Source organism: Oryctolagus cuniculus, chromosome 7 (genome assembly GCF_051225735.1).
Source record: "Oryctolagus cuniculus isolate XC-2025 breed Fujian yellow rabbit chromosome 7, ASM5122573v1, whole genome shotgun sequence".
Taxonomy (NCBI): domain Eukaryota; kingdom Metazoa; phylum Chordata; class Mammalia; order Lagomorpha; family Leporidae; genus Oryctolagus; species Oryctolagus cuniculus.
This window is the reverse complement of record NC_142873.1, coordinates 18948309-18967712: the sequence shown is the minus strand read 5'-3', so window position 1 is coordinate 18967712 and position 19404 is coordinate 18948309. Positions and strand designations below refer to the sequence as shown.

The 19404-nt window shown below is 50.3% G+C and overlaps 1 long non-coding RNA gene across 2 annotated transcripts; it reads left to right on the top strand.

The window, feature by feature from the left end:
- Nucleotides 1-9556: 9556 nt before the first annotated feature.
- Nucleotides 9557-11908, top strand: LOC149125347 (uncharacterized). Of its 2 annotated transcripts, XR_016211378.1 has the most exons (4): nt 9557-9757; nt 9844-9897; nt 10925-11121; nt 11581-11908. It is a non-coding gene; the product is annotated as an uncharacterized LOC149125347 (long non-coding RNA). The 2 variants fall into 2 exon arrangements; XR_016211377.1 differs by lacking the exon at nt 11581-11908 and having other exon boundaries at nt 10925-11179.
- Nucleotides 11909-19404: the final 7496 nt, after the last annotated feature.

Here is a 19404-nt window from a genome sequence, read left to right as displayed (position 1 = left end):
CAGGTCTAGGGGTGTGTAGCAACCTCGTTTCACCAGGCCAGCCCTCAAGTACCTCTCGACCTGGAGGAGGACTTGGGGGTCAGGCTTTGGGATTTCATCCAGACCTTATAGAGGCCCCTTAAGGAGTAAGGAAACAGCTCAGCGGGCACCACAGCTCAATAGGCTAATCCTCCGCCTGAGGCACCGGCACCCCGGGTTCTAGTCCTGGTCGGGGCAATGGATTCTGTCCCGGTTGCCCCTCTTCCAGGCCAGCTCTCTACTGTGGCCCGGGAGTGCAATGGAGGATGGCCCAAGTGCCTGGGCCCCTACATCCACGTGGGAGACCCAGAAAAGGCTCCTGGCTCCAGATGAGCTCAGCTCCTGCCATTGTGGCCCTTTGGGAAGTGAACCAGCAGATTGAAGACATCTGTCTCTACCTCTTACTCTTTCAAATAAATAAGGTTTTTGAAAACATTAGTAGGATGTTGGCCTTAATTGAAGGCACGCTTTGATGTCCACGAGTCTAGGTCCCCACAGCAGGGGCATGTCCAGGAAGCACCTGCTCAGTCTTGAGTCTAAAGGACTGACTCCTGGAGGGTAAGTTACAGTAAGAAGCAACTCCCCGGGGAGCAGCTGCACTCCGGCAGGACGCCTGTGTCATAGCATCCATGTTTAATTAAAATGTTTGCCTGCCTGTAGCCCAATGTCTTTTATACATGGTCTAATTTCTTAAAGGCCATCAAAATGATTCTTAGACATATCCCCATCCCACCCTCAAGGAACATATTTTTAACTTGGAAATTCATCAGTGGGCATGAGGGAGGCCTAGGAAGCCCTAAAATTGCATGCAAAAGCTGTGAGTCCCTGCATGTCTAATGCTGTCCTAGGGGCACCAGGAGTTGTCAACTGGAAACAAAAGACCCTTGGTGCCAAGGGCGGTGGACGCTGTGATTTGTACTCTTATAATTCTTACTCTAGGAGCAGATTCTGGTGAAACGGAGTCAGGAAGGCACCTCCAGACTGTAGGCAAACCTCATCAAGCTTACTCCCCCCCCCCCTTCTAATGAGGGCTACAACAATGTTTGACACTTTCTTCCCAACTGACAGCCTGCACAGACTTTGCTAGATGAGCAGCCATGAACCCCAGCTTAAGGAAAACTGGCTCATTGCATTTTCATGGAAGATTATTGCTGAAGTCTCCAAACACCCCTGGCAAGGCGAGGAGGCAGGCAATATTACTCCAATTGTACATGTGTACATTTTCTTATTTAAGAAAATGAGGAAAGAAGCACCAAGTGGCAGAATACGGCAGGAACTTATTGTTATAGTCTAGGGAAGATATTTAATAAAAATGGATAGTGGAATCTCAGAGTTGAGTTAGGGAGAGAACAGCAGAAGAAATGCCTTGCAAATCAGAGGAACACTGTGACCAATGTGGAGGGACACACACAACTCAGGACCCCAGCAGCAGAGAGCCTCAGAACCAGCTTTGGAGAGAGGTGAGAGCAGACTGCAGCAGCCCAAGCCACTGTGTGGGAAGAGCTTGGTGTGAGTCTGGCTTGGAGCCTGTGGGGGACAGTGTCCCTACCAACCTAGAGGGAAAAAAGGGGGGCAAGTTCTCTCTGACCACCCAGCACCAGTGTCCTGAAACCAGCTGAGGGTGTGAGGGCACCATTATAGACCTATGTATCATCTGCACCAGCTCCCATCCATGTGCCTAGCAACCAGCCAAGGAGATGCCCGAGTTAGGCTGGGAAAACTGATAGGGGGCTGGATGCTCATAACTGTGGGAGCCTTGTGTGCCGAGACTTGAAAACCATGTGAATCCATGTGAGGTTGCAGGGTGTGGCTGGGTCTTTGGGTAGTCAGTGTGGGCAGTTCCACACATTTGGGGCTCCCCAATTGTTTGGTGATGGTCACTGCTGTGGGATCTGGGCTCACACTGAGGACTGCATAGATCCTCTGTGTGGTTCTTGTAACAGCACAAATGAATACTGTGCCCACTGAAGCTAGTGCCCAGGCATTGGTTTCCTTGGAGGAGAGGGGTGAGTGTTTGACCACACCAACAGAGCTGAAAAAAACCTCCCGACTGAAAAAAAAAAAGAGATTACCGTGCCCAATTTGAGAGTCACCTTGGACATTCCCCTTACCCTGGACCACTGAACAGAGCTCTCTGGCCACACCCAGCACATGCCTCTGGGTATTCACTGAAAGAGCAGACACTCCACTAATCCACAGAGAAGTAGTCCAAAGATAAAAGCCATCACAGGGGAAAAATAAACTAACAAGTATCTGCACTAACACCTAAAAATAAATGTAGCAATTCAAGAAACAAGAATAAGGAAGGCAACACAATACCCTCAAAGGAACACAACAACACTTCAATACTAGAATATGAAGACAAAGAGACTGAAGACATGCTAGAAACAGAATTCAAAAACTTGATTGTGGGATTACTTAGAAGAAACCAGAAGCAAATCAACAAATTAAACAAATCCATACATGGCATGAGGAAAATTTCTCATGAAATTGAGATTTTGGGAGCCGGCACTGTGGCATAGCTGGGAAAGACACTACCTGCAGCACTGGCATCCTATCTGGGAGCTGGTTCTAGTCTTGGCTGCTCCACTTCCAATCCAGCTCTCTGCTATGTCCTGGGAAAGCAGTGGATGATGGCCCAAGTCCTTCGGCCCCTGTACCCACATGGGAGACCTGGAAAAATCTCCTGGCTGCTCACTTTTGATTGACGCAGCCATCTGGGGAGTGAACCAGTGGATGGAAGACCTATATCTCTCTTCTCTCTGCCTCACTTAACTCTGACTTTAAGCAAACAAATAAACTTTTTGAAAAAAAAGAAATTGTGATTTTTAAAGAGAAATCAATGTGAAACAGTATAAATGAAGAATTCAATAGAACAAATAAAAAATGCGGTGGAAAGCCTTAACAACAGAATCGGTGGGGCAGAAGAAAGAATATCCAAGTTAGAAGACAAATCTTTAGGTTTTCTACTCAGACCAAAAAAATGAAGAAATTAGAAAACTAAAAACAGTGTTAGAGATCTATGGGATACAACCAAATGACCCAACATACAGGTTTTAAGAGTTCCTGATGGCACAGACAGAGAGAGAGAGAAAGGATCAGAAGATCTTTTTGGTGAAATAATTATAGAAAACTTCCCTAATTTGGAGAAAGGGACATCCAAGTACAGGAAGACATGGAACTCCTAATGGACATGACCAGAAGAGATCTTCACCATGACATATTGCAATCAAACTCGCCACAATAAAACAAAGAAAAGATTCCAAAATGTGCATGAGAGAAATGCCAATTACTTTCAGAGGATCTTCAATTAGACTCACAATGAATTTCTCACCAGAAACCCTGCAAGCTAGAAAGAGGCAAGATATATTCCAAGTACTAAAAGAACTGTCAACCCTAAAAAACTATATCCTGCAATGCACTCATGTATGAAGCTGAATTTGTCACCACCCATCCAGACTTACAAATGATGGTTAAGCATGCGCTACACAAAGAAACACAGAAACATGGTCATCTCTACAAAAGAAGGTGAAAGCAGAAAATCTCCCAGTAAAGTACAAAGGAAACCCCAAGCAAACAAGAGGAAATCTATGGGAAAATGGAAGGGGCACGTTGTTATGCATCAAAAATCACCTTGAATGTAAATGGCCTCAACTCTCGAGTTAGAAGACACAGAGTGGCCAAATGGATTAACAAACAAAACCCATCTATTTGATGCCTACAAGAAACTCATCTCAGCAACAAAGATAAAGGCAGACAAAGTGAAAGGATGGAAAAAGACACCATGCTAACACACAAAAAAAGAGCTGGTATAGCCATTCTAATATCAGACAACATAGGCTAACACATAACAGATAACATAGACTAACACAAAACTTAAGACAAAGAAGAGCACTATGCAATGATTAAGGCATCAATTCAACAGGAAGATGAGACTATACTAAACTTTGTGCCCCTAAATACGGGTCACCTGACTATTTAAAATAAATGTTGATGGATCTAAAGGGGGACATAGACTCCAATACAACAACAGTGGGGGACTTTAATACCCTACTTTCAGCAATTCACAGATCAACTGGACAGAAAATCAGCAAGGAAACAGAGTTCATCAATACTATACACCAAATGGACCTAACAGATATATACAGACCTTTTCATGTTACTGTTGCAGAATATACATTCTTCTCAGCACTGCATGGAACTTTCTCTAGGAATGACCAAGATCAGGCCATAAAGCAAGTCTCTGCAGATTCAAAGAAATCAAATTCATACCATGCATCTTCTCAGACCACAGTGGAATGAAGCTGGAAATTGGCAATTCAAGAATCTCTAGAACATACGCAAACACATGGAGACTGAACAACATGCACCTGAACGAACAGTGGGTCATAGAAGAAATCAAAAACTGTTGAGGAACAGGTTTTCATATTATTTGTTGAACTCTTAGCATACAGTTGATAATATGTGTATGAAGTTAAATAAAAACAGATCTTAGTAAAAACTAAGAATGGGGATAGGAGTGGGAGGAGGAAGAAGCGTGGGATTGGGGGTGGGAGGGTGGGTATGGAGGGAAGTAACACTATCACTATATTCCCAAAGTTGCATTTATGAAACACATGAAGTTTGTCTACTTAAATAAGAGGTTTCTGGTGGGAAAAAAGTACAATCAGCAAAATCCAGAATATGGAAAACTTTATAGAATAAATGACCTAATTTCTTTTTTTCTTTAGATTTTATTTATTTGAGAGGCCAAGTTATAGACACTGAGAGGAAGAGACAGAGAGAAAGGTCTTCCATCCACAGATTCACTCCCCAAATAGCCTCAACAGCTGGAGCTGCGCCAGTCCAAAGCCAGGAGCTTCTTCCAGGTCTCCCTCTCAGGTGCAGAGGTCCAAGCACTTGGGCCATCTTCTACTGATTTTCCAGGCCACACCAGAGAGGCAGATTGGAAAAGGAGCAGCCAAGAATCAAACTAGCACCCATATGGGATGCTGGCACTGACAGGCAGAGGATTAGCCTACTGAACCACAGCCCCAAATGACCAGATTTCTTCAACAAATCAATTTCAAAGGGTAAAAAAGAGGGAGACAGAATCTACTGAATGAACAAACTGTCGAAGTTGCGGGATGTCCTGAGAATATTATATTATTCTACTGACAATCACACACCATTAGAGCCCAGAGACCTCTAATTGGTACTGCAAAATATTTTCCTAATAAATAATTATTCAACACAACTAAGCAACTGTTTGGGCAAAAGGCAAATAACCGTGTATTCTAGAAGTATCAATAGCTATGTTAACAATAACAATCAACACTGACTAAACATGTCCTATGCATTAGGAACTGTTCACAGTATTCCACATAGATGAAATGAATACATATACACAGTCTGGCTGTGTTGGCATAGTAGGTAAAGCTGCTGCCTGCAGTGCTGGCATCCCCTACGGTAGCTGATTTGAGTCCCAGCTGCTCCTCTTCCAATCCAGCTCTCTGTGGTGGCTTAGGAAAGCAGTGGAGGGTGGCCCAAGTCCCTGGGCCCCTGCAACCATGTGGGAGACCTGGAAGAAGCTCCTGGCTCCTGGCTTTGGATTAGCACAGCTGAAGCCACTGTGACCAATTGGGGAGTGAACCAGCAGATCAAAGACCTCTCTCTCTCTCTGCTCTCCTCCTCCTCTCTGTGTAACTCTGACTTTCAAATAAATAAATAAATATTTTTAAAAAACCAATGGTATTAAGATTTAGAAAAAACAATCTTAAAATTCATATGGTGTCGCAAATGACCTAGAATAGCCAAGGTGATCTTGAGCAAGAAAAATCAAGCTGAAGGCACAATACAAAGCTATAATCATTAAAGCAGCATGGTACTGGTATAACAAGTGACACATAGATCAATGGAACAAAAGTGAGCCCACAAAATATCCATCTATATACAGCCCAACTGATTCAACAAATGGTGCTAGCAAAAATGGATGTATACTTGTAGAAGAATGAAATTAGATCCATACCACTCGCTATACATAACAATCAACTCAAACCGGATCAAAGACCTAAATTGAACAGATTACAAAGTTGCTGAAAGAAACCGAAGGCAAACGCTCCAAGACATTGCTGTAGAGGACGACTTCTTCGACAAGACCTCCAAGGCACAGGCAACAAAAACAAAACTAAACAAATGGGACTATAACAAACTCAGAAGCTCCCATGAAGATGGTAACTGTCAAAATCTGTGAAGGACGGGTTGTTACCAATGAGACCTCATTATTTCACCGAAAAGCTGGCAAGATCAGGGAAGCCTGGGGTAGCGTCAGCTGGATGGTATTGCCAGTGTTCTCCATGAGGAAAGGGTATTTTTAAAATGAAGGATTATGATTTTCTTGACAATTAGGGCCATGTGTCCCCATATTGCTTCCAAATTCCATTTTTGAAGATATCAAGATTGTTGTGAGGTACGCAATTAATATATTAATTTCCGGTCCAGGTTCTGTCTCCCACAGAGTAAGAAACACTAAGCAGACGTTGGTATGCTGAGTTGATAGGGACAGAACACACACACACACATTGACGCACGCGTGTGGACCACCCCACACAGAGAAATACCCAGTATAGGCCCACAATTCAGAAGAAAAAAACCCAAAACAGTACCTCTGAGTGAGAGCCATCCGCGGTGGGAGACGGGAAATGTGCAACACCCCTAAGCGGGGTCTGTGGTGGAGAGAGCCGGCGTCCACCTCTCTAAGGAAGTGGGTGGTACCCACCTCAGATAGACAACCCCGGCGGGGGTCTGAGCATGCGCCCTGGTCCCAGCTCCATCCTGGGAAGGTAGGCGCCCCAGACTGACATCACTTGGGAGGGACACAAAGTTCCAGGTTGCCCAACCTTCAACTAACCCCTTAAGTTACTCCACATCAGTTGGAGCACTATGGCTCAGATTACGTTAGCAGATGTGTGGTTTTCTAAATACCTTTGTTTACAGAAATCCTAATGTTGCCTAAAAGTCACTCGCTGAGATGTTTACTTGCTTCCAGGAAAGAGCTAGAACCAATTCATTGCTTCCATTACCCCATCCTGAACTTTGATGATGGAGCCGGACTAAAATGACTCTGAAAGGTTTTTTTCCTAAAAGGGAAAAAAAAAATTTATCCCGCTTATAAATATCAAAGCAGCCACAGCTGCTAGCACTCCAGCACAATCCCAGCAAACATTTCTTCAATTATTCAGTCGGGGTACTAGTCAACTGCTTCAAAGTTACATTTTTATAAAGTGTCAATTACAGCAGTTGCAGGGCTGACCCCCTCTGAGTGGAATGGGGAAACTCCCTTCTCCCCTCCCTTCCTCCTCACTCCCACTGCCTCTTTGCTTGCTCCTCTTCTCTCCGCCCCTCCCTCCTTGTCTGTCTCCCTTCCTAGCCCCCACCCCACCCCAGCAAGGGACCTTTGGTCAGGCTCTGGGGGAGGCTGGGTCATCCAGAATAGAGGGGCAGCCGTGTGGTAGGGTCTATAGCACCAGGAGGAGACCAGACAGACTTGGATGCAGGGAGTGGGTGAGCAGGGCTCAAGGGGGAGGCCTCCAGGGTCTGGAGAGTGCAGGGGGCTCTGTGGCCCACATTCGGGATCTGGTGTAGGGGCTGGTTCCACTTCAGACTATCCGTGTGGCCCTACGAAGTCACTTCAACTTTCTCAACTTGCGCTGTGCTGTAAAAGTGAGTGCGACAGGCATCCAGGTTCCCGGGGCTGCCTTAGGAACTGGGTGACAGCACAGTGGTGGTATCTGACACGTGTGGAGGCTGCAGGTCCTACTCCCTCCCCAAGATGCTAGAGAAGGGTCTGTCCCAGCCCTCTCCCCAGATTCCAGGTGTTCCAAGCTGTGGCTGCGGCTCTCCACTCTCCCCGTGCTGTACGGGCTGTGTCTGTCCGTCTCTGGGAGTAGATTTCCCCCTTTTATATAAGGACACCATCAGATTGGATTAGCGCCTGCCAACGTGGCCTTGTTTCAACCCGATTACCCCTCTATGGATCCCACTTTCAAATAAGGTCGAATTTGGACTGCCTGTGGCCTAGGAACTTCAACAAATCTTCCTGAGGGGACACAGCCCAACCACAGCATCAGAAGTTCCTACCAGGAATTAAATCTGGGTGTGAGAGAGGAGGGAGAAATCACTCGGTGATTCCTGTGAAGACAAGAGCCTTACCAGGGAAATGCGGTGGTGGGATCCTAACATTCTTTAACAATTAATTAGTTAATTGCTTTGAAAGCCAGAGAGAGAGAGAGAGAGAGAGAGAGAGAGAGAGAGACTCTTCCACCCAGTGGGTCACTCCACAAATGCTCACAGTGGCTGCAACCCAGGTCTCCCAGGTGGGGGCAGGGGTCTAACTCCTTGAGTCATCACAGCTGCCTCCTAGTCTGCCTGAGAAAGAAGCTGGAGTCAGAGCCTGAGCCAGGAGTCAAGTCCTAAGCAGGAGGCCAGATGCTTACCCTGGGGCCACGGTTTAAGCCAGTCCTGACCCAACCTGTAGCTGATCAGAGGCTTTGGCAGACTGCAGCAGGTAAGAGATAGGCAACTCCATGGAAGGACTTGGGTCATGCCCTCCGAGCTCCTAAGAAAGGACGTAGCCAGAGCTCCCTGGACTCTGCAAGGGTCCTGCCCCTCCAAAGGCGTGTCATGCTGTGTCTGGCTTATTTCACTCAGCCTAACGTCCTCCAGTACATCCATGCAGTCAAAAGCAAACAAGAAGTCCTCTGCCCTAAGGCAGGGTGACACTCCATGATGGACAGACCCCGTGTTGGGTATCCAGTCACGTGTTGGTAGACAGTTGCATTACCTCTACTTCTTGGCTATTGTGAATGACGCCACAATGAACATGGGCATCCAGATGGTGCTGCAAGACTCTGATTCCCTCACTTTTGGATAAGTACCCAGGAGTGCTGTTGTGCAATCACACAGTAGCTCCACTTCTAGCTGTCTGAGGGACCACAGTGGTGATTTCCACAGCCACAGCCCCATTTTCCATTCCTCTGACAATGCACAAATTGCTACTCATCGCCCCCACCTACAGCTCCTGGACTCTCCTGGGCCTCTTAACACCCTGCTCTGCAGACAGAAGTCAATCAGAGATACGACATAACCTTCAGCTATGACCTTGACCTCCCAACACCTGCTCTTCTACTAACATAAGGGTGGGCAGCTCAGGAAAGTGTCCAACGCCATTTTCCACCCCACATGCTGGAGACCCTAACCTTTGCCCAGCCCTAAGAGGCAGCAGCACCATCCATTCTCGATCATCCTGCCTGCACAGAGCAAACAGGCACCTGAGTGCTCAGGCCACCTTCCACCTGCATCAGGTTAAACGGCTGCTAAGGGAGAGAGGGTGGGGGGGGGGGTGTGGAGCAGGGAAGGCCTCTGTCATTCCGCTTCAAGCCTGCTTGCAGCAGACGGCTCTGCCCAGCCCTTCCTGTGCCCTTGTTGCCACGAGCAGGCCTTTTTCCCACGCCCTCAGCCATCCCCCTCCCTCCCTCCCTCCTGCTCCCACCGTGTGCACAGCCATCCTGCCAATGGCTGCAGGGAGCTGCCTCCTTCAGCAGAGCTCTGACGCACTTCCTGCCTTGACAAAGACGCTCATTCCCAAGTCCTCCTGTACCTCAGAACCCAGCTTCCAAGTCCTCCTCTGCAAAAGGAAGAGATTTCCCCTGTAAAGTGATTTTCAAGCCCAGTCGCTGATCTCTGGCTGTTCTTTCTTAAGGTGAGCCCCAAGCAACCTGTGGGCAGTGAGACCTCAGGGGAGATGATCTGTGTGTCGGTAGGGGCTAATTGTACATACCCTCCCAGTTTTATAGGCATCACTGTCACTCTCCTTTCAACACAGCTCCAAGAAGAGAGAAGGTGAGTTGTCTCTGACATCAGGGCAGGAATTGCTTGCAGTCAGGTTGGACTTTGGTGCATGGACTGTTTCTTGTGTCAAGGTTATCCTGCTCACTGTAATTACTCCTCTTCCCAGACAGCACAGAGCTTCAGACATGGGCCTTCATGGCTACCTAAGCCAGACAGGCCCCAGCTGCTGAGCTGATAAGGAACATTCTAGAACATTCCAGGGTGAATATGTGGCATGTCCCTTGTTCTACGCGGGCCTGAGCTCCTCAATCCTCACAGTTTCCTTTCTATCACCATTTTACATGTGAGGACCAGTGTTCTGCAAAGCCAAGATGGCCTGGGAGTGCCCGTGAGAGCTGGAGGCAGCCAACTCAACCCCACACTGCTCATGTGCCCTCATGTCAGGCCACTGGCGGGAGGGGTGACCTGGCCACCACAGGCACCACAGGGAAGTGACTGTGGGGCAGAAAGCAGAGTCCATGCAGATTTCCCAGACAAGAGGGCGGGGTCTTCTCCAGAGGGTGAGAAATGGCTACAGGGCAGAACAGCGCCACCTGCTGTCCATCTTCTGTATTTTGAGGACTAAAGGCTTCCCAGACAGCAGTGACACACACTCCAGTGGAAAGGACTCACCCGGACAGGTGGAAGAGCCCATCAACAACTTCCCCCAGCTCCTAAGTGATCCCTGTCAGATCATTAGCTACCCGACAGCCTGCAAGAACTAGGGCAGAATAAAAGAGAAGATTCGGATAAAGCCAATGTGTCACAAGGCAGTCACAGTTAAACAGCTCTCAAGACCAAAGGCTCACAGCTCCCAAAGGAAAAGAAATTTGGATAACTGTGAGACTTCTGTGCCCCTGGCTTCCCAGGCTGGGGCCAAGCCAGCCATGGCCTCCAAACCCCTCTGGCTCTGCCCCTCTGTGCCATTCCCGGCTCCTCCCTGGCGTCTGGGGCAGCCGCCCTGCCACCCTGCCCCAGGCTCACAGAATCACAGAATCACACAAGCCACCAACGCCAGCTCTTTCTTTTCACTTCTCAGACATCCCAGATACACCCAACGTCCACTTGGATGGAGCCCACTGGAGATGCCAGGGGGCCATCAACACACTGCTATTGGCTTCAAAAGGACACAGCAAAGCACTGAGGCCAACCCCACACGTTCAGCCTGGAGCTGAAGTCTGCAGCCTGTAGACACCTGCGTTCTCGTCCACAGTCATTCAGAGCGCCTCTCCGCAGGTGGCTCTGACCAGCAAGTCCCACCCCCACTTCCCTACACCCTCCCTTTGAACCCACCACAGCCTCATAAACAAGAGAGCCCATACCCCCAGCACCAGCCACACCACCTGACAGCCACCCCGATGTCTCTGGTATCTTTCAAGGCAAGCTTGCCTCTGGCTCCATCTGTCTGTCTGCACCTGGCCCTCCTCCCTGCCTCTTCCTCTCCAGCATCTTTGCCTACCCTTGGTTGTACCCAAAGCATGCCTGTGGTGAGACCTGGGCCCTGCTCTCTGCTGGTCCCTCTTTGGGGCTATCTCTGCAGGAGAAGCACTGAGGGACAGCATTGAGCGGGGGAGGCAGCAAGTACTGTCCAGGAATACTGGTTTCTTTCTAGTCCGGTGGAAAGCGAGAAATCGGGCCCACTCCTTCTGGATTGCAGCCTGGTGAACACCTCTCCATTTTTCACTCGCCTCACAGACCCTGCAGCGTTACTGGGCTCCTGCTGCCTCCCTCACCTCTGCCCTGAACGTGGATGCCCCAGCATGACTGCTCTGGATCAGTCCTCAGGTTCGGGACAGCTCCACAGGGTGCCTTGGAACTCCCAGGGCCAGCTCAGGCCAGAAGCACTTCTAAGAATGGAGACATCCCCATGTCTTGTCTCTCAGGCGGGGGTTTGATACCCGACAGTTTCAGCCACCCGAGATGGTCGGCTGTCCCCTTCTGTGGCCGCCACCCACCAGCTCTCTGCATCCCCAGCTCTCCTTCCTAAAAGCTCATGACAGAGCCTCGGGTGATCACTGAGCTCATAAATAAGAGTGTTAACTGTTAAATTAACAACAGAAGTCACTGTGCACTTGCTCCACATGTAGGACCTCTGTCCTTGATGAGTTGCACTAGGAAAATTAACTATAAAACTTGTTTCCAAACAGTACTTTATACTTTGTGTCTGTGTGGGTGCAAACTGTTGAAATCTTTACTTAGTATAGAGTTGGTCTTCTGTAGATAGTTAATGAAAAACAAACCTTAATGAAGAATGGGATGGGAGAGGGAGTAGGAGGTGGGACAGCAGTGGGGACAGGAGGGTGAATATGGGGGGGGAACCTTTATATTCCTAAAGCTGTACCTATGAAATCTGTGTTCATTCAATAAAAGCTAGAAAGCAAGCAAGCAAAAGAGCTGACAGCAGATGGCAGCAAAGACCGTGCTCCAGCCTAGGTCTGCATGCATTCACCAGGCTCTGAGCCCAATGGATCTAGGCTGTGGGGGAAGGGTGCGCGCCTGAGTGTGACAGTGTGATGCAGATGCACTGTGAGGAGCCCCAAGAAGGGGAAGACGCGTCCACGCATGGTGCAGAGGGGCCAGGAGCCAGCCCACAGGAGCAGGAGATGGAAGGGGTCCCAGGCTCCCGGGGACGGGAAGTCTGATGCCTGTGAGCCGAGTCCAGAGTGGCCCCCAAAAGCAGAGGCACTGAGTCGGAGGTGAGTGCAGTGCTGGGGAATTGGGGTGCCAGCCTGAAGGCCTGTGCATCCCATTTCTCCCATCTCATGCCAGTGCAATCCAAGAGGCCAGCAACTTCTGTCTCTCTGGGTCACGGAGCCGTTCCCAGACACAGAAGTGGCACTCCAGAACTGCACAAGGACCCACGGGGACTCACCTGAGGGGTGGCATCTGTGCAGCGTGCTCAGGTGAAAGGCGAGCTGGCTCCTACCCATGGCAACAGACTCAAGCCCAGCCCTGAACCCCGCCGGCCAATCTCAGCACCTGGAGCTGAGGCTAGGGTAAGAAACCCAACAGTGGAGGCTCACGGAGGCTCCCCTGGCCACAGGGACAACAAGAGCAAGGTGGACAAGGGGCCTGGAAGGCAGCTCAGCAAGGTCAGGGAGGGCCCAGCCATGCTCACTAGGCTAGTCTGCTCCACAGACAGGACGGCTCACGTAGAAGAAAAGTATTCCTCGCTCTTCTAAAGGCCAGAAGTCCAAGATCAAGTCTACAAGTCCATGTAGATGACTTCTTCTCCCTGGGTCACCACGTGGTCACTCTGGGTGCATGTCTCTGTCCTCATCTCCTAAGGCGCCAGATTGGATGCTGGCGACCCACGTGTCTTCATTTTACCCTCATTCCAACTGTATGGCCCTGTCTCCTGGTGCGGTCACACAGTGGTCCCTCAGGATTTGCTCAGGACATGCTGGCTGAGGCTGAGGTGTGCAAGGTGATCAGTCAGCTCTGTACTTATCAGGCAGGGGCAACACAGGGCTCCAGGGACAGGTGGCCTGGAGACAACACACGTGCTGGGGTTGGAGAATGTGGCGCTCACCTGGCTGGGCCCGCAGGCCTGCAGGGGCCTGCCTTAGCAGGTCTGGGGGTGTCTAGCAACCTCATTTCACCAGGCCAGCCCTCAAGCCCCTCTCGACCTGGAGGAGGACTTGGGGGTCAGGCTTTGGGATTTCATCCAGACCTTATAGAGGCCCCTTAAGGAGTAATGAAACACAGCTCAGCGGGCGCCACAGCTCACTAGGCTAATCTTCCGCCTCAGGCACCGGCACATCAGGTTCTAGTCCTGGTCGGGGCGCCGGATTCTGTCCTGGTTGCCCTTCTTCCAGGCCAGCTCTCTGCTGTGGCCAGGGAGTGCATGGAGGATGGCCCAAGTGCTTGGGCTCTGCACCCCATGGGAGACAAGGAGAAGCACCTGGCTCCTGCCTTTGGATCAGTGTGATGCGCCGGCCACAGCGGCCATTGGGGGGTGAACCAATTGCAAAAAGTAAGACCTTCCTTTCTCTCTGTCTCTCACTGTCCACTCTGCCTGTCAAAAAAAAAAAAAAAAAAAAAAAAGGAAACACAGCTCCAGAGAATTAAGGAAAACGCTCAAGTGGACATTGATTAGAAGCAGATTTCCATCCACACAGCTCAGCCCGGAACCCTGCTACCCACAAACCTCCACGTGGAGCACCTGAAGCCCCACAAACCTCCACGCAGAGCACCTGTAGCCCAGGGTGCAGACACTGGCACAGGACACCTGATGACCTCAGAACAGGAAAACACCCAGAGGCCCGCCAGGTCCAAAGATGTAGCCAGAGCTAACCCTTACGTTTCTGGATTATGAAGAGAGCTTTTTAGGGGAGGGCAGAAGGGGGTTGCCCTGAGACAAGCAGTTTGAGGGGCCAGAGAAGCAGCAACTACCACAAAGTTGTGTGGAAGGTTTTCAGCATTTTTACAACAAACGAGGGCATAACAGTGCGAGCGCCTGAATCTCAGTATTGCTTAGGCGAAACCTGTAGTTTCTTGGTGCAATAACACACCAGTAACAGAAGCCTCCGACCTCTGCCTCCCCAAATTACAAAGTGTAGACAAGAGGCCCGGTGCCTGCCTGGGGTCACAGCAAGAATGAGAAGTCACAGGTGGCACCCCAGCCTGTCCTCTGAACACTGCCTATGTACCAAGGAAGAGCACGCATTCCCCGTAGACAGAATCTTCTCTCTGCCTTCGCTTCATCATTAACCTCCCCAGTTCAACACAGCCCCCATTGTTCCCGAGAACTTAGTGCGGTGAGTGCCCAGGGCTCTCGGCTCAGTAGGTAACCCCATAGCAAGGCGCTTTGTCTTTGCCACTGCTATCTCCCCCTCCTCTGTGTGTGCCAGGCAGCACGGGCTGCGGGCTGGCATAGGGCCTGCAGCAGATGGGCCTGGCAGGGCAGGCCAGCAAGGGTGTTGAGGCTGTTACGTAAGCATAAAGCTGTTCTGGGCATCCCAGGAGGGTCCTGGCCGGGGGCAGGACTGAGTGGACCCCACTGGGTCCCGTTCCACAGGCCTGCCTACCTGCCGTGGAGCACAGCGGCTCAGGGCTTGAATCTGGAGCCTGGTGCCTGGTGCAGCCCCTGATCGTGCTACTTAAATCTCTGTGCTCCGATTGCCTCGTCTGTACAAGATGAAATAATGGCTGTACCTGTCTCTGGCAGAGAAGGGAGGGTGCAAGCTCAAGGGGCGTAACCCAGGACCCAGCATAAGCAGGCACAATTAAGTGCTTGTTTATCTCCCCGGTGAACAAGGCCATGAGGCTGAAACTGGAATGAGGAGGAATGAACGAATGGGTAGCGTGTTAGCTCTGGCCTCTGTGTCTAATCATGCATGGGTGCTTCTGAGACTCCAGCCCTGGATGGAGCATCTGTATATTAACCGATGTCCAGGTGACCAGTAGCTGCTCTCCAAGATGGGCCCCCAAGGCACATGCCTTCAGTGTCATGCCCAGGTAGTCTCCTCTCGTTGAGCTGGGCTGGCCTTTGTCACCTCAGTGTCCCACTCAAGCCCAAAGCCCCTCTGACCCCCAGAAGAGGCCCAGGTCACCAGGGTTGGACATCACGGAGACTCATAGCCGGCTGGTGGGTCTGAGGCATGACTAAATTCTTCATCTGGTTTAATCGTCATGGCGATGTTGGTAGCATCTGCGCTAGCAGACAACGCAGCAGGAATTTAAGCCACAGGCAGTGCGTGGTGTGACCAGCATCTGAGACCTCGGAAGTAGACCCTGGAACCTCTCAGGCAGCAGGCAGGGGGCTGGCAGTCTGTGTTGAGGATCTCCAGGTGCCACTGGTCACTGCCACTCCATAAGCCCCGCCCCTCACCATCCAAGTGGTGACAACACAAGCCATCCTGTCTGCCTCCTCCGAGCAGATGTGCTGTGTGTGCAACAGAGAGCTTTTCTCCCAGTGCTTCCGTACGGAGGCTGGGGCTTGCAAGCTCTGGGGACATCTGTGCCTCAGTTCATGCCTTCCATTCATACAAGACAGGCCTCTAGACCCTGCCTTCGCAGGTAGTTATGGAGATCCTGGTTGCCAACACCCTGGAACAGACACTCAGCCTTTGCATAAGCTCTGCTCCTTGCTGGGACTATGTCAGGACACAGCCGAGAGCCCACAACTCAATTCAGCTCTCTCATATGGTGGCAGAGACACAAATACTTGAGCCAACACCTGCTGCCTCCCAGGGTCTGCTTTAGCAGGACGCTGGGGTCAGAAGCAGAGCTGAGACACAAACTCAGGCCCTCTGATATGAGATGCATCCCGAGCGGTGTCTTCACTGTTGTACCAGAGGCCCATCCTTGGGCTCTGGTTTTGCTGTGTACCTCCCCACACCTGATTCCTCTTTCCCTCATTGCTTTAGGATCTCTTCCCACCCCCTCCAGCGCCTCCCTGAGGAACAGGGACCTCTGTCTCAGCACAGCTGGGAGCCAAACCCACCTCACCGATGGTGAAAATAACTCAGGTCGGGGCATTTGCACATCATGGCCCGCGTGTCACACATGACTCCTATGCATGCTGGAGGGCGTCTGAGACTGTTGGGAGCATCTACAGCCAGGTCCTGTGCCAATAACCCCACTGTAAGTGGAAAAGACTGTGAATCGGCAATGCGCTAACGGCACCTCACCTGCTGGACTTCCCGGCTTAGCAATGCCGCACGGCGCTGTGTGCCGGTGGCTTCCCCTGGGGATCACAGGGCCGACGGAGTCACAGGTACTGCTGCAGAGGCGACCTGTACATACCACTTCCCCGGAATAAAATCCAAATTCAAAATTCAAAGTATGATTTCTGCTCCATGTGTATCACTTTTGTAAAGTAAAAAAAAAAAAAAAAATCTTGAGTTGAGCATCAGAAGCCAGGAATGGCTGTTGCTGGCTTCATCCCTGGCTCAGGCAGTGTGGGCCCTTCCTTCCCATCCAGTCTCTCCTCTCGGAACCTGGCCACTAAGCCCAGTCCGCCTGGAGCGGGGAGGCACTTACTCCTCCTCCTGGGGCGGGGAATTGCATGAATTATTTGGAATCCTCTGCCAGGGAGGTTTCTCTTGTCTCCCTCGCTTTCTCAACCCCTCATGTACATCAGTGGAACTGAGGGATATGTATTTTACCTGGTAGACTACAACCCAGCACTATCTGGCTTTGGCCTTCAAACTTGCCCAGTTTGGCTCCCGTGTCCCTTTGACATCCCCCATCCTGTTTCCTCACTTTCTGGGACTACAGGTGCTCCACGCTCATCTTGTATGAGCAGCAGCTTTAGAAAAGGTGAGTGCCAAGGTCACCCCCAACTCGGTCAGGGTCACTGCCATGCAGCCCAAGCCCCTCTGGGTTGCAGCAGCAGCCGGGATGGAGCAGTGACAGCAGTTGTGCGTCCAAAGGAAAGCAGGCTGTTACCTTGCAGTGCTGTTTTGCTCACAGACAGCTGGAGGCACACACAGGCGGAGGTGGCCATGTTGGAAACTCCGGGTAATGCGGGCTTCATGCGAGCTTCCTTCATTGCAAGGTTTTTCTGTGGATAAAACACTGCATTGCCCGAATCTCAGACATTCACACAGGGCATTCACACAGAGCTTATGGCCCCTCCCAGTGGCTGCAGCTTCCAGGAGGCCTGAATGGTTCACACTTACTTCCTGGACTCCTTTGATGCTCTCATTCACTCTGCTGTTCCTGTGCTTCTTTCCAGAACAAGTGCTGTTCTTCCAGGATTCTAACCAGGCTGCTAACAGCATACTTCCCAGCCTCCATAAACTCCTCAGCCTGCCAGGAAACCATGAAGTGATGTCTGGGTGATTGGCAGGTACGCCACCTGGCATCTCCTCATCCACCATCTGAAGGCATCACCCCAGAGTGGCTGCCATTAGCTCCTTTCTTTCACTGGTCCCAAACACAACAGTGTTGATAGTTTCCCTGGGCTATCAAAATGAGGACGTTTGGGGCCAGCTTTGTGGCATAGCAGGTGAAGTCCCATACTGTGATGCTGGCATCCCATATGGACACCAAACTGGCTGCACCACTTCCGATCCAGATCCCTGCTAATGCACCTGGGAAAGCAGCAGAAGGTGGTCCAAGTGCTTGGGCCCCTGCACCCATGTGGGAGACCTGGAAGAAGCTCCTAGCTTTGTCTTGGCCAAGCCCTGGCCATTGCAGCCAGTTGGGGAGTGAACTAGGGGAGGGAAGATCTCTCTCTCTCTCTCTCTCTCTCTGTTTCTCTGTGTGTGTGTCTCTCTCTGTCTCTTCCTCTCTTTCTCTCTCTCTATAACTCTGCCTTTCAAATAAATAAATAAGTCTTTTAAAAAGATGAGATATTTTGCAACTATATAAAGCATTTGCGGTTTTCTATGAACTGAACAATTTGTAACCAATTACGATCTGATAATGTTGTAACCCAAAAAGTAACTTTGTTTCCTGTTATCATTTCTGAGGAAAAGTTTGTGTGTGTGTGTGTAAGATAATTAATATATCATCATTCATCCTCTAGATATTTTTCATACCTAAAGGCATTGGGCTAAAGAAGAGAAGTATTGCTAAACACGATTCTGAAGCTGAGATTGTTTTCATTATACCACCTGATAATGCCACGTGACAGACATGATGACACTGACAACAATCGTGAATAATATCTGCACTAGGAAATATCTAAACATAGGAGTAAATTGAAATACAAGCAAAAATATTTTACATGCACATACAAAATAAAGTTCACCAACAATAGACACATCTCAACTGAAAAATATTCAGAACAACTGAAATTATTACAAAGAAAGTTCAGGGGAAGGTGCAATGCTGTAGCCATGAGAGTCCCTGGTGTCAGGTGCCACAGTGAAATCCCATACACACTCGCACACACGCACATACGTGTCTATCTACATTCAGGAAGTTCACAGAATCCAGGAAGGGTATAGTATCCCGATAATATTGTAGCAGTTCAAAAATCTTTGTTGATATAAAATGCACCCCTCCGTATCTCACAGCACCCCCGTGAACCTGGCAACAGTGGCTAGGAAACAAATTCCTTCCTCAGTGCGTTGCCCTGTCCCCCTCTGGTGGCTGAGACAAGGGGTGTGCTCTGTACCACAGAGCAGAGTGAAAGGTGGACTCTGGCCCAGATTTAAAGGAACAGGAGGATGGGCTAAAATGAGGCAAAGCTCAGCTTTGGAGCTTAGATCCAAACTCCTGGCAGGCCACGTCCAGGATGTAACCCAGTGAGCACACCTGCCCTCTCTGGAGTTGTGCTGTGGCCAAAAGATGTGGTGTTGGCCGGCACCGCGGCTCACTAGGCTAATCCTCCACCTTGCGGTGCCGGCACACCGGGTTCTAGTCCCGGTTGGGGTGCCGGATTCTGTCCCGGTTGCCCCTCTTCCAGGCCAGCTCTCTGCTGTGGCCCGGGAGTGCAGTGGAGGATGGCCCAAGTGCTTGGGCCCTGCACCTGCATGGGAGACCAGGAGAAGCACCTGGCTCCTGCCATCGGATCAGTGCGGTGCGCCGGCCGCAGTGCGCTGGCTGCAGCAGCCATTGGAG